The 13,970-nt window shown below is 51.4% G+C and overlaps 1 long non-coding RNA gene across 1 annotated transcript; it reads right to left on the bottom strand.

The window, feature by feature from the left end:
- Positions 1 to 3,402: 3,402 nt before the first annotated feature.
- LOC101410622 (uncharacterized) lies at positions 3,403 to 12,929 on the bottom strand. The gene is made up of 6 exons (XR_009185942.2): positions 12,759 to 12,929; positions 11,361 to 11,495; positions 8,703 to 8,796; positions 6,383 to 6,531; positions 6,008 to 6,071; positions 3,403 to 3,861 (listed from the first exon to the last, which is right to left on the bottom strand). It is a non-coding gene; the product is annotated as an uncharacterized lncRNA (long non-coding RNA).
- Positions 12,930 to 13,970: the final 1,041 nt, after the last annotated feature.

Genomic DNA, 13,970 nt, shown 5'->3' with positions numbered 1-13,970 from the left:
TGTACAACATAGTGAATCCTAATGTAAACTATGGACTATAGTTAAAAGTATGATTATAGTAATATTGTTTCATCATTTTTAACAAAATCACCACTAATGCAAAGTGCTAATAATAGGGAAATCTCTATGTGTGAGTGGGCATTTGGGAACTCTCTATTTTCTGCACTATTTTTCTGTAAACTTACTTCTCTTAAAAAATCGTTGTCAAAAAAGCCTGCAACCATCCTTTGTTCAATAATTCCACACAAAGGAGCTTAACCAAAGAAGCAGAGATATGTGAAAGACTCAATACAATGAAGTCAAAGTCTATGTGATTTATAACAATAAATGGCAATGGCACATTTATTTAAGTAAGTGGCACATTTATTTATTTAGAATGTCTTGCAAAAATAAAAATGCTTTCAAAAATATTTAATAACAGAAAAATATCTAGGATGAAAGAGGAAAAAGGCAGAATACACACAAAAACAGCTGATTTGGTACCAAAAATGTATCACTAAGATTTGGCATTTAAGGCAAATTTTATTATTTAAAATTTTCTGTAATGATTATATATTTATTTTAAAATCAGAAAAATAATTTTTTGAAAGAAGAATGTTGTCTGTAAAAGAACTAAGGCACGGACAGAAAGGATGGGTGCTGGGATTCAGCCTCTACACACCAGTGCACTTTAGTACCTTCCAGGGTAGCCGCAGTGACAGGGCCATTTGATTGCTTGTGTCACTGTCATTAAAGATGTTTAACAGACTCCAGCACCTACAATCTGATTTATTGGACTTACCACACTCAGCTAAGATGGAGGTGAAGAAGGACAACCACCACACCATGGAGCCTAGAGTGATTACAACTGAAAATGGGAGGATTGCATCCAGCATCCAGGTGGAATCTGAGCCTCCTCTTGACATAAAGGTGCAATGGACACAACCAATCCAGTGTCCACATAGAAGAGGTGGCATTGGATTGGGAAAAGGGGACATAATGGACAAAGGGTATGGGGAAAGGCAGGAAGAGATGAGAGGTGGAGGCGTCTTCGGGACATGGAGCTGCCCTGGATGGTGCTTCAGAGGTAATCACCGGACATTGTAAATCCTCACAGGGCCTACTTGATGGAATAGAGGAGAGTATGGGCCATGATGTGAACCAATGTATATGAGGTACAGAGGTGCCCAAAGATGTACTTACCAAATCCAATGGATATGTCATGATGATGGGAACGAGTGTTGTTGGGGGGGGGGAGAGGGGGGGTGGGGGGGTGGGGTTGAATGGGACCTCACATATATATTTTTAATGTAATATTATTACAAAGTCAATAAAAAATAAAAAAAATTAAAAAAAAAATAAAAAAATAAAGATGTTTAATATCACCTCTTCAAATGGCTATGATCAAAGGCAGAAAATGACCAGTTTCTTAAAACACAAAGTGTTTTTAAAAAGTGACACTCAGGGAAAAACTAATGCTGGGGAATTGTTAATAAAGGACATGACACTGACTGTCATCATCTGCGGACTCTGAGAATCACTGCGCTTCAGGGATGGAAAGAATCTGAAAGATCAGCAGTGTCACAGATGGGTACAATGGAGTCTGGAAGTCTTCACCCTACCAGGTCTAAGACGTAGGGTGCAGCACAGAACTAGAGCTGCGCTCTCCTGGCTTTCGGCCCAGCTACGGCCAGGAGGTCAACTGACTAAATGGACTCTTGGACCCTCTCTGTGACCTTCATGTTCAGGGTGGAACTGGCTTTGAACTCGGAGCCAAGCTTAGATCAGAACTTGGCTTGGAACTGAAGAGTGCTCGAGGCTCACCCTCCAGGATGCACGGGTGGGGGAAGCGGGCACTGGAGGTCCCCTTACCTGAGTGGGAGGCACAACGGGAAGACGGCATCTAGGGAGGCCACGCACTGCCCTGGAGCAGACGATTTTCTAATTAAGACTGAACGGTGAGGTTGTGACCAGCACCTCCATCCCGGCAGCTGGCTGCTCTGGTTACATTTCTACTTGAAGTCTAGATGTTCCAGCCAGAAAAGCTGGGTCAGGGGCTTTTAATTCAGTCCAGATGCTGAGTTAGGTCCTCTTACTACTCGGGCAAAGGGAGGGGATTTATGGGACGGTGCCTGGCAATAAAGCTTACCCTCTCTGTAAGATGCAAGACAGACTCTGAAGAGGATGCAACAAGCATGGGGACCTCACCACCCAAGAAACCGAGCCGGGGGGAGAAAGCCAAACGTGAGGTGTGGGCACATCAAAGAAAAAGTGCGCTCGGCTGTCCGGCCCCATAGCCCTGTGTTCTGTGGTCAGAATTGCTTTAAGTGGGAGGCATTTACGAGGCTCCTGTCCTAAGGCTGCTTTGGAAAGCTAACTCTTGAGGATGAAAAAAGGTGTGTGTGGGGGTGGGGTGGGGGGAGGGCAGCAGATAAGCCTCTGGGATTCTGGATTTTTTTCTTTAAATTGGAGGCTGATTAGGGATCTGTACAGATCTGGCACTCTGTGGTTTCCAGGTCCCTGGCAGGTACCTGTCCCCACCCGGGCAGCCTCTATGGAAGGGCTCTTTAGAACATCCGGTCCTGCCCTCTGTCCCAGCCTGCATCACCCCAAGAATGAATCCTCTGGGATACAGCCAGGACTCAGGCCAACTCTTTTGTGACCCACAGAGCCTTTGAAAACTGAGTCTTTCTCCAAAGCAGTTTTTAAATGCAAACAACAGACTCTTCTGGAAGCCACTGCCTCAAGCAGTATGAGGCCGAAAAAAAAAAAAAAAAAAAAAGCAACAACCCTCAAATTAAAGTCCATGATACATTTTGTACATAGTTTGTGGTTTTAAAGTTACTTTAATCTTTTTTCCCCTTAAACTCCTCCAAAGGTTTCAGCATCAGCTGAGCCAACACACACAGTTGCAGTTCTAAGCAGCAGACTTGTAAAAGCAGCCTGGAGCTGTTCCTGCAGTTTTGTAACATCTCCAAAAGAAAGGGTGACACGATACATTGAAACAGATCCAAGGACCCATTACTGTATTTTGTGGCAAAGAGCTGCTTTATTAAAGTTTTAGAACTATAAATCAGGCCCACTAAATATTTTGTATTCCTTCCCATCTCCATGTTCCAGGTTAATGCAATCAATTCCAAGGGTCCTGGGTGTGGGTTGGGCTGTGGGTTTGGGGGTGCAGGTGACTGGGGGAGGGGGGAACCAGAGATGAGCATTTTACAAAGTGCCACCGCTAAGCTCTTAGATTTCATCCAGCCTTCCACACGCTGCGTAGAGCATGCAGCAGATCCAAATCTGCTGAGACAAGGGACCATGCTTCTTGTTGTTGTGACTCCTGCGCTTTGTTCTCTTGCCTTACTGTGGGAAGCCAGAGACCCCCGGACCAGGGCAGCCTAGCAAAACAATCCACTGGACAAGGCAAGATAGCGTCAACCCAATTACTCAGCATTATTTAAAGAATGGTGTTAAAATTGAAATAAGTATTCACCAAATCAGTTGCCTTGAGTTCTTCTGTGCACACCTTCGTGGAAGAGGCTGGGTTCTGAGGCTGTGAGTTTGAGTCCTGCCCTTGCCGGCTTGGACAAGGCACCTCATCACCCTCAAAGCAGGGTCAGGGAGGCATGCCCCCTAGGGCTGCTGGGAGGCTCCTTCGTGGGAGTGGGCTGTCCCTGTAAATCACTCGATCGTCTGGGGATTTGCAACCAGCTTCTTCCTCTGTGGTGATCTCCTGTGTGTTCTCCTTCTGTCTTCCACAGCAGGCAGGATTTGAGTTTCCCTTCCCGGCTCCCGCAGTGCCCTCGCCGTGTGAGCTCTCTGCCCCATCCCCGCAGTCTCGCCCTGGCCCACCTTCTCCGGCCTGAGCCCTGAAAACCTGGGGAGAAACTGGGAGCCAGGGTTTGTGAAGTGGCCCTTCTCAGGGGCCATCCCGGACAGCCTCACCCCAGGGAAGTTCTCCCAGGCAGATAGTGGCCATGCCTTCAGGGCGGGGGACGGAGGCACTGCCCCGCTGCTCCAGCCTGCAGGCCAGGGGCCCCACCTGCTTGATCGCAGCAGGAGAGCCTGGCAGATGGGCCCCGGGGACCCAGAGAAGACTGCAGCTCCTGCTGGCCTCCCCCGCGGCTGGAGCAGGCAGCCAGCTTCAGCTCGGTGCTGTCTCCAGAAGGGGTCCCTGGCGACAACACAAACTTGGGAGGAGGGGGAAGGTGTGACTGCCCCAAGGCCCCTGAGAGCCTTAGGGCGGGTGTGACGCCAGCAGAGAGCCAGCCCAGGTGGATGGGGCCGGAGGCGGGCGGCCCATTGGTCTGCACAGGGGCACCTCCTGGAGGGCAGGACTTGAGCCCCGGCCGGGGCACAGGCTCCGCAGCACCCAGAGCTGCCAGCAGGTGGGCGGGCAGGGCTGCTCCGTGGCAGGGCTCCTCCCCAGTAGGGGCTGCTCCCGGAGTGCTCCCTGAGTGGGGCTGCTCCCGGGGTGCTCCCTGGGTAAAGATGCTCCCTGGTAGGGATGCTCCCTGAATAGGGCTGTCCCCTGGGTGGGGTCCTCCCCAATGCTCTCCGGGTAGAGATGCTCCTGGGTGGGAGCAGCAGGACAGCCAGCCTCTTCCTGAGCCCTGCTGATGACCACTCTACTGGCACAGGGAAGCGAGGGGCCCACTGTGGAGAGGGAGTCTGTGCCCTCAAGGACGACCCTGGTGGGAGCACATGACAGACGGGGGCCTGTCCTTTGGGAGCTGGAGCGTCCCGTGGCCTGGAAGCACGAGGCAGAGCCTGGGACATGGCCGGCTTCACAGCCGGTCTGTGCCATGCAACTGCTGCCGCAGCCCTGCGGCCACTTGCCCCGCCAGCCCAGGTGTCCACCTGGACCACAGCCTACGGGGAGCAGCTGGAGGACAGCAGGAGACCAGGAAGGCCACCTCATGTGCTCATGCCCGGGGACGACAAGTACGGCACTGGGCACCCTGCTCTGCCCATGAGCAAACAGAGAGAGGGAGAACCCCCCACAGGCAGAGCCATCTGGCAGGTAAGTCCAGAGTCAAGGAAAAGAGAATTCTAGAAGAAGGCAGTGTGGAACACTCCAGAGAAGTAGAGGAGGATGAAGATGGTGAGGAAGCCATGGAATTGGATGCCCAGGGGGTGGCTAATGGTTGGGGGGGGGGCTGACACCCCTGTGCAGTGACCTGAAGAGGAGGACAAGGATGATGGGTGGGATGGTGTCCCCGACATGAGGAGGCAGGAAGGGGCCTGCCTTGAGTGACCCTTCTTCATTCTCTTCCATTCCAGTTGTCTAGGGCCGGGGTGGGCCCAGCCCCTCTGCCAGCCCCGGGCCTACGGCTTCGGCAGGAACAGCTACATTTTAATAACATTGCTTGGTTTTCTTGGCATTTTTCATGGTTATCTTCTACTTTCCCATTTAGCATAGTAAGAGGAAATTTCCTTTATAAACTCATGTATTCACATAAAAGTGTGAGTCAATGTAAAAGGTAAGGGCTGAGTTGATCACAGACATGTGGTTTATGGACGTGGCAAAAATGATGGAGACAGGTGTGAAGGACAGGGCAAACGCAGTGATCGCCAGGGGGAAGTTAGGCAAACCCTGCAGCAGGCAGCGTTGGGAGTCCAAAGACCTGGCGCTCCCACTTGCTCAGAGACCACGGCAGGACCTCCATTTCTCTGGCCCTCACGGCTTGTCGTGAGAATTCAAGGGGGCGGCATTTGTAAACTCAACAGCAGAATGGCCAGCACAGAGCAGGGAGTCACTCCAGGCCACCTGGCCTCTGGATGACAGCAGGTGCCTGTCCTGGGCCCCCCCAGAATGCCCCCCTTCTAGCTGGAGCCATGCAGCCCTCGGGTGGGTCCCCAGGTGGACACATGGAGGACCCTTTGGTGACTTCCCTTTCAGGACTCTGGCCGGTTGGAAATGAGGACAGGAGAGAAAGGCAACTTGTTTTGCTCTTAACATAAGCACGAAAAACGCGGTCCACATCCCTCCCAACCAAAGAGATGGGAGATAATGATTTAATCAAAGACTCACAGGGGAGGGACGCTGTGCAGATGCAGCATGAGGGAGAGAGCCCTTCCTTTTGCCTTCTGGAACCCTGGAGGAAATAAAACACACATGTGGGGAATCTACACTAACGTGTGCTGTTAGCAAGTAGTCTGCGCCCAAATTAAGGATGAAATTCTAATGTTTGTTGGGTCTGTTATGGAAAAATTTACGATGTTCTGAGAACAAGATGTTTATCCTTCATTTTCTCCCTCGTTTCCCCCAGAAGAATCCAATCATTGGTCCTTTGCTCTGCATTCCTGCTGCTAATAATCCCACCGGAGAAGAAAAATGGTTAAAACAACAGGTGGCCCGGGGGGTTGCCTTTCATTAACTGCTCTAGCAGGGCAGGAGTTAACTTACCATCCGACCAAGCTCAGCGCTGGTCTAATTGATTCCACATTGGGTATGCCTTTCTTCTGTCCTCACCAGCGTTTCTCCAGCTTTCTGCTTTTTCCTCTTCTTCCGCCTTCCTTTTAGCCTTTGATTTGAGAATTGTTTCTCCCAGAAACCTTCGAAAAAGGAGGACAGGATGACCTACCGCAGGACCCCGGAACTCTTCACCCCTTCAGGACTGGAGGCAGCAGACACACAGACACAGACAGGACACACAGAGACCACTTGGCATGCCCAGGAGAGCGCTGCTGGGCCCCACCCAGGTCCAAGCGGGTCAGAGGAACCTCTCTGTGCAGTTTATCATATGCTAATCACAGTCGCCCACGCTGGGAAGGAGGCCGAGGAGGAAGCAGCCTCTGCACCTCTCCAGTTGGCTGAGCAGACTGGAGGGACACAGACCGCCCCCTCCCCCACACCACCCCCAAATCTGACTTGATCCAGATACCACTCATTAAATGGTTGAGCTGCCCAGGCATGCGCCTCACTCGCCGTGGGCAAACGTCCCCTGAGTTACCAGCCCCCTCACATGAGTTGGTGTCGCCTCCCACGCGGCCTCAGCTTTCCCTTGTCCCCCACCCCCTGGCAGCCGTGGAGCGCAGGGGGCCCACTGCAGCTCTGTTTTCCACTGTTTCCTGGCTCTGGGAGGGGAATGGCTGGTAGATGCCCAGGTAAGATTTCCAGCATTTCCAGGAATTTCAGGGTTGAAAATGCAGATGAAAAATCAGGATTCTAAGGTGGTCAATTACAGGATTCTTTATCCTGGAAAAATAAACTGGGTGACAATATTACCTACCAATTCATAAGCTCTGCTCCCTATGGGCGCCGCCAGGCACCCAGCCCTCCCCGCCCCCTGCCCTCTGCCATCCTCCTCTTTTTACAGACGAGGCCCTGGAGGCCTGGAGAAGTCAAGTACTTTGGTTAGGTCTGGTGGGTGTGAGACAAGGCAAGCAGGGGTCCTGGATGCAGGGTGTGGGAGGCAGCCCCCACGTTAACCCCGCAGAACCTGGACAACTCGTCCTGCGTGCCCTCTGGACAAGGAGAAAGGGATGCTGGGCTCAGAGGAGTCTGGAGGGAGGTGGCTTCCTGCTGTCCTTGATGGAAAGTGTGGGTGAGACGCTCTGAATGCCAGATACTCTGGGAGGAATAGACCGCAGCGGGCACGGCGGGAATGGTGAAGGAAAGTCACTGGGACAAAGAGGGCTGTCTCTCCCCACAAAGGGTGCAGAGGGAGGTTTTGCAGGCTCCTCTCCAGGCCACCTGTACGCCAGGGAACAATGATACCCTGCCCTGGATGAGCTGTGTCATTCTTAGCTCTCAGCCCCTTTCCAAAGCCTCACCCAGCTGGGGACAGAGAAGAGAGAAGGACCCTTGCAGCTCCAGGTTGTCATTGCCCTGGGTTGGGTTGGCCCAGGGCGCGACCATGATGCACCCTCCCATCTCCTAGGGGGCCACTGCTCCAGTGGGGTCGCCAAGCAGGGCGGCGAACTGAGGCAGGGTGTGTCACCGGGAGGGAAGGGGGCTACTGTCTGGAAGGCAGTGGGGAAGGGAGGTGGGCTGCCCCACGTCCCAGCCCTGGGGCTGGAGGCCAGTTGATTAACTTCCTTGCTTCCCTCTTCTGAAAAAATGGGGCTAATACCCAATGCCTTCCTTCTGGAGTTTCTTCCCAGAAAGGGACACGATTGCCTGCACAGTGTCCATCTCAGTCGCACAGTAAATGGGAGCCTTGAAAGAATACTCCCATGTTATGTGGAGCTTTATGGGTTGGAAAACACACGTCCATCCCTCCTCACATTTTATTTTCATCATCACGCTAGTAGGTAGATACCATTTCACCCACTTTATAGATGAGGAAATGGAGAGAGTAAAATAACTTGCCTCAAAAGGAATCTCAAGACCAAAGCTCAATCCATCACATCACAACTCCATTTTCCTCTTGGTTAAATCCAAAGACCACCTGTAAACCCTCTGCTTTGCAGGATCTCAGCAGCAGATGCCAGCGAGCTCATTGCCCTAGACACATCCAGCCATGGGGTCTTGGGCAGAAGCAACCACCTCTAAATCAGTATGGAAGCAAGCCGGGGGTCCCAACTCTTATTAACTCAATTGAATGCAAGCCATTGCTTCCAGGTGTAAATATGTTCCCCATGCCTGGTGGCTGCCTGTGGAAAGAGACATGTGGAATAAAAATAGTCTCCTAAGTGGCTTAAAAGCTTACAGCAGAGCAGGAGACTAGCCTTCATGGTCAGAGCACTTTTGTAGGGTGAACTGAAGACACTGGTGAACATACCTTTGGTGTCAAAGTCAAGGAGTGGAAGTCAAACGATGATGTGCCAAAGGATGTGGAAGGAGATGACCTCATGGAAAACTTGCAGGGTTGTGTTCTACAAGGAGGAAAACTCAATGCTGAATTACAGGTTTAGCCTGCTTCTGTGACTAGAAGAGAATCAAAAACCTCCCAAATCAAGTAGAATACCAAATGCCCTTGCCATTGGAACCAGTACTGCAGATCTTGCCTGGGCGCCCATGGTGATCCCCAGAGCTTTGTGTCCTCCCGACTGCTCCTCCTCTCTCTCTCCTTCCCTGTTTGACCTTGACTCTTACTCTATCTAAACATCCAAGGCCCAGCTGAGGTCAGAGGCCGCTGAATTAATCATGCACCAGGAGAGCTTGGCTGATGGTTTAGCATTTGTGGGGTGACCTAAGTCTCTGTGTTTGTTTTTCACCACTTTTCTGATTCTCCCCCTCCCCACCTCGTTGTTTATGAGAGCAAATCGCTGGGCTGAGATCAAGCAGTTCACGGTGCCAAGAAACCAGGGAGGGGGCTCAGGCAGCCCCCCAACATGCACACAGGCTCCCCTGTACCCACGGGTCCAGCAGGGCTCAGAGCTCAGGGGTGCCAAGCAACATGCAGCCCCCGGACCCCTTCGGGCCTGAGCACTCACTCAGCCTGGGCTTGGCAGGGTCTTACTTTGAACAGTGAGGGGGCTGGGCTGGGGGTGCAGGGGACCCCGCTGGTGCTCAACAGTGTGAAGAGAACAGTCACAGCAGAGCCCTGGCCTGCACCTACTGTGTGCCCGCATGGGCCCTTCAAGCCCTCTCCTGTTGATGGGCTGCGGTGAGGAAACAGGCAGGGAGGGCAGGACATATGGGCGGGCTCAGCTGGCAGAGCCTTCGTGCCATTCTCTCCCCAACCCTCTAGGACCCCTGGGACTCCCAGGGAAGGGTCATCACCCCTACTTCTGGATGAGAAAAATGAGAGAAAAGCCACTGGGGACTTGCCCAAGGTGGCAGCGTTCGTAAGTGGAGAAGCCTGAGAGGTGGAAAACATGTTCATGTACATTAAAAAGTTTACATTGTATTCATTCTGTAAGCAATGGAACTATTGGAAAGAACCCCACGGTGGCTTCTTCCTTACTCAGATTTTTCTTCATGCCTTCCCTAAAGGGAGGCCCACCTGGCTGGGTCTAGCTCCCCAAGGGAAAAAGATTCTAAGTGCTTCCCCGTCCACCTGTAACTAAGGAGACATCGCCATCCCTGGCCATATTTTCCAGATGGGGACGTGGGCGCAGAGGCCTCGCTAACCTGCCAAGTGCGCCCAGAGGCAGGTAGGAACGCTGGGGCTTGAACCCGAGACCTCTGGCCACCCAGGCTCTGCCTTTCACTTCTTTGCTCTCCCGCCTCTTTCCAAGCAGCCCCTACCTCTCCACTCACTCTTTCTGTGGGAAGAATGATTGGCATTAAATTTTACAGATGAGAAGCACTAGGCAGATGAGGGCCAATTTGAGTGCCCTACTCAGACCTGTCGCTGAGCTGGGAGCCTAAAATTTCCAGACTAATTGTCAGGAGGGAAGCTGGATCCAGGTATTTCGAATGTCAGTAGGGAAGGAATATTCCAGAGCAAATTCCCTGGGCCTGTTTCTTACATTAAAAAAAAAAAATGCTTATTCATAATCTTTATATATATATAGATAGATAGATAGATATAGATACATAGATTACATAAAACGTTACATTAAAAAATATAGGCGTTTCCCATATGCCCCACTCCCCACACCTCCATTTTTTCCACCTTAACTACTTCCTTCATTCGTGTTCTACATTCATTGCAATTGATGAACACATTTTGGAGCACTGCCACCCAGCACGGACTACAGTTTACACTGCAGTTTACACTCTCTCCCACTCTATTCTGTAGGTTATGGCAGGATATATAATGGCCTGTATCTGTCTTTGTGCTTCTTACATTTTAATGTGCCCACAGATCCCCTAAGAAGTCCACATTCGGGTGGGGCCTGGGATTCTGCATTTCTAAGGTGCTCCCCGGTGACAGGGGAGCTGCTGGCCTGGGGGCCACATTTTCCATAGCAAGGCCCTCCACCACAATTTTCCAAAGGACGCTTCCTGGGAGCCTGGGGGTCCCTGAATATGCCACAGGGGTTGCCTGGGGCGTGGTGCTCAAAGCTGAAGAGGTTTTAGAGTAAGATTTCCCTTGGAAAAGGTTTTCCCTACCTGGAAAAAAAGGTTTGAAACTCTCAGTCTTAAATATAATATCCCATACATTTGGAGATACTAAAGTGTGCGGCGAGAAATTTCTGTCCCCAAAGATAATTTTTTTTATAGACTTTGCTGACTCAGGGGAAGCAGCAGCCCAGTTTGGAGCTCTGGCCCCACGGTGACCTCCCTGCTACCTCATGGAAAATGTTGAAGGTTCTCTACTTAGAAATAATTATATTTACATAGCCTCTGTGGTCTGCGGGTAGGTCTCTCTTTCTCTCTCTCACAGATACTTGTAGGGGAAAAAAAAGGAAGACTTGCTTTGGAATTCATCAGCTCAAGCTGTTGACCTCCATTTGAAGCCAGAAGGGTTTCCTCCCCGTGTTTAAGTTTCTCCTGGGAGGGAGGGTGAGGAAGGGAGGCTGCCAACGTTGCCGGCAGACATTGTTACCCTGGGTGAAAAATCAGTCTCTGTATTCCAAGTGTGGAGCTGGAGTTCACCACCAGGCCAGAGGAAGCAAGACATTGGGCCATCCAGCTGGTAGCATCTTAGGGAACATGCAATTGAGTGTTCTCCAACCAGGTTCTGTGAGAAAAGGATTAGGTGATTAAATAAGTTAGGGAACCGCTGTGTTAAACAAATTTCCCTACTGTAGTAATTTGTGGAGTCTTTTATAAACTAATATGGTTGGTAACTCTCCAAAAGTCCACGATAGCCTGTAATGTACCCTAAACTTTGACCACAAAGCCCGCTTTTCATAGCAATACCTCAAGAAGCATTAGAAGTCTATGGGGGAAGCAGATTTGGCTCAACGGATAGGGTGTCTGCCTACCACACGGGAGGTCCAAGGTTCAAACCCAGGGCCTCCTGACCCATGTGGTGAGCTGGCACACCCGCTGATGGGTGCAAGGAGTGCTGTGCCATGCAGAGGTGTCCCCCGCGTAGGGGAGCCCCACACACAAGGAGTGCACCCGCAAGGAGAGCCACCCTGCGCAAAAAAAGTGCAGCCTGCCCAGGAATGGTGCCGCATACATGGAGAGCTGACGCAGCAAGATGATACAACAAAAATGAGATACAGATTTGGCTTCCGCTGACAAGAATACAAGTGCACACAGAAGAACACATAGTGAATGGACACAGAGAGCAGACAACTGCCGGGGAGAGGGGACAGGGAAGGGGAGAGAAATAAAAAATAAAAATCTTAAAAAAAAAAAGAAGTCTATGGAAACCAACTTTTGGGAACATCTAATTCAATTGCTAAGACTGGGAGGATCTCAGCTGTTACAGTCTGCTTTTCAAACTTTGTTTATTTATTTGGAGGTACAGGATTGAACACAAGACCTTGTTCGTGCTACGTAAGGCACGCAACCCACTGAGCTACACCTGCTCCGCTGGTCTGCTTTTCAAAATGAGACAACCAGAACTTTCCATTCTGGAATTGCAATTCCAGAAAGTCCATGGCAAAGGCTCTGAGTCAGTCCTGGGAGTTTGGGGGCAGAGCTGAGGCTAGAGGGTTACTCCAATGAGCAGGTGCTGGAAATCTTCCTCAGAGTCCTGCTGATCCAAAGCTGAGACTGGTTTTCATTTGCCTTGGTGTCTCTAGTGCCCAGTTCTTGCATGCAGAGGGCTGTCTGTAAGGGTGGGCCAAGCTGAGTGCGGTGGAATTAAGGGAAAGAGGCATGGAGGGCTGCAAGGAGGGGCTGCCCAAGCTGGGGGGTATGCAGGGAGGTCCCAGGTGACCAGAGAGAGCCCTCTGTTTCATGGGAACCGGGATCCTGGAGAAAAGAAGCAAGGGGGGTTCTGGAAAGCGTGGGCTTGCCCAGTGAATGTAGAGGGCAGCCAGCATACCTCTGGTGCTCGGTGTAGGTGGCGATCTGGCAGGGCCTGGTCTTGCTTCAGCCCCCTTCAGCTTTCCCTGTGCCTCAGTTTACTCATTTTCAAAACAAGGTAGTCTCAGACCCTTGTGGGCCCAGCTGTCAGAGTCTCCAGCACAGCCCTCCTGGATGTGTCCTGGTACACCTGGGGAAAGCAAGGGGAATCTGGTGTCATACGCAGATATTTTCATTTTTTTTCATGTCTTTGCTCATTAGAAAGACTGCGCTAATACCTCAGGCCTGTGGGTGATAGACTTGCTTAGACGGAAGCCAGAACAGGTGGCCTCGGGTGCTCCAGCTAGGCGCGGTTCATGACTTGGATACAGGTGGGAGCAGATACAGCTAAGAGCGTGAGCAGGCCAACGGCTGGCTGAAGTTAATGAAGGCCAGGGCTACGGGACCGACTCAGGCAAGTTCAGAACTCCTCTGGAAGGCTCTCTCCTGCCTGCACCATGAGGCTGGCTGGTTGGTGGGAAGGATGTGTCCATCTTGGGGTCACAGGCTCAGCACCCACCCCCACCCCAAAGCGGGGGTTAAGTTGCTCCAGGTTCCCTCCAGCCTGCGGCCAGGGGCAGGCCGAGCAGCACAGAAGCTCAGCTGGTCTTCCGACCAGCGGCAAGAGACAACTAAGCGCGCCTCCCCCGACAGGGGCACCAGCCCGGCCCCTCGCCCGAGGCGCTGCAGCTCAGCTCTCCAGTCCGAGCTGCATTTCTCCAGGTCAGCCTGGCTGTCCCTGAAATCAAAGATGCCCGCGGACGTGTGGAACAAAAGGTCTGGGGTGAAAAGACAATGCCAGGACGTGTTCAGCTTTCTGTGCATCCAACGATTTTGGGATCTGTCGTCTGTCTCTGGGTTTACTTCACCTGTGGAGATGATCTGCATTCGCACTGCTCCCGAGCACACCTTGAGAAGCTGTACTTAAAATAAAACGTGAGCGAGAACTCCTTCGGTTAACTCAAAACAGGTCTCTGGCCTCTCAATGCTGCAGTTTAATGGGACACGAGACTATGTGCCCACGCAAGCAGAGGGCTTAAATAATGTAGAACTTTCTATTTTCTGAACAGGGCTCCAAGCAGGTTTAGGCGAGAAACCCAAGGCCCTGCCCATCTATCATTGTCCCACTGGGGATAATAATAGTCTCTGGAATTTAGGGGGGGCTTCCTCTCTGCTCTAACTACATGACACT

Source organism: Dasypus novemcinctus, chromosome 5 (genome assembly GCF_030445035.2).
Source record: "Dasypus novemcinctus isolate mDasNov1 chromosome 5, mDasNov1.1.hap2, whole genome shotgun sequence".
Taxonomy (NCBI): domain Eukaryota; kingdom Metazoa; phylum Chordata; class Mammalia; order Cingulata; family Dasypodidae; genus Dasypus; species Dasypus novemcinctus.
The sequence above is the reverse complement of the archived record's forward strand: the minus strand, read 5'-3'. Positions and strand labels throughout refer to the sequence as shown.